Source organism: Meleagris gallopavo, unplaced genomic scaffold, assembly GCF_000146605.3.
Source record: "Meleagris gallopavo isolate NT-WF06-2002-E0010 breed Aviagen turkey brand Nicholas breeding stock unplaced genomic scaffold, Turkey_5.1 ChrUn_random_7180001843639, whole genome shotgun sequence".
In the NCBI taxonomy this organism is placed as follows: domain Eukaryota; kingdom Metazoa; phylum Chordata; class Aves; order Galliformes; family Phasianidae; genus Meleagris; species Meleagris gallopavo.
In genome coordinates this window covers 1-486 of record NW_011112280.1, presented here as the reverse complement: position 1 = coordinate 486, position 486 = coordinate 1, and the positions used below count along the sequence as shown (strand labels likewise).

General features: G+C 52.9%; 1 long non-coding RNA gene across 1 annotated transcript; it reads left to right on the top strand.

The window, feature by feature from the left end:
- The first annotated feature begins 6 nt into the window (after positions 1-6).
- On the top strand, positions 7-483 carry LOC116217612. The gene is made up of 2 exons (XR_004162313.1): positions 7-163; positions 405-483. It is a non-coding gene; the product is annotated as an uncharacterized LOC116217612 (long non-coding RNA).
- Positions 484-486: the final 3 nt, after the last annotated feature.

Genomic DNA, 486 nt, shown 5'->3' with positions numbered 1-486 from the left:
CAGAGATGTATACAGCAAGTTGGATGTCTTGAACACTATGAGCACCAGTGGTGCTCCGAATTTCCGGCAAGCCAAAGGAGGCTACGCAGTGTTTGGTATGGGTCAGCCCAGCCTCAATGGTTTCAAGCTTGTGCTGCAGAAGCTGCAGAGAGAAGGCCACAAGGTTGGTGCAGCGGGAGCAAGTGTGGCCTTAAAGCTGATTATTTCTGCTCTTGCTTGTGGGAGGGGATCTGTAGATTGTTGTGGAAGCTGAGGGGATATCAGTGGGGAGAGTGGCCAAAATGCTCCATCTCCAGAGCCACTGGCTGGTCTGTGAAGGAGGTTGGCAGAGTTTTTGGGAAGCCTTTTCTCCTGCTGCATGTGTTGTCATCCCTCATAGCCCTCATCTGTGGCCGTCTTTCCAGGAGTGTGTTTTCTTCTGTGTTCGTGAGGAACCCGTGCTGTTCTTGCGGGTGGAGAGCGACTTTGTGCCCTACACACCACGGG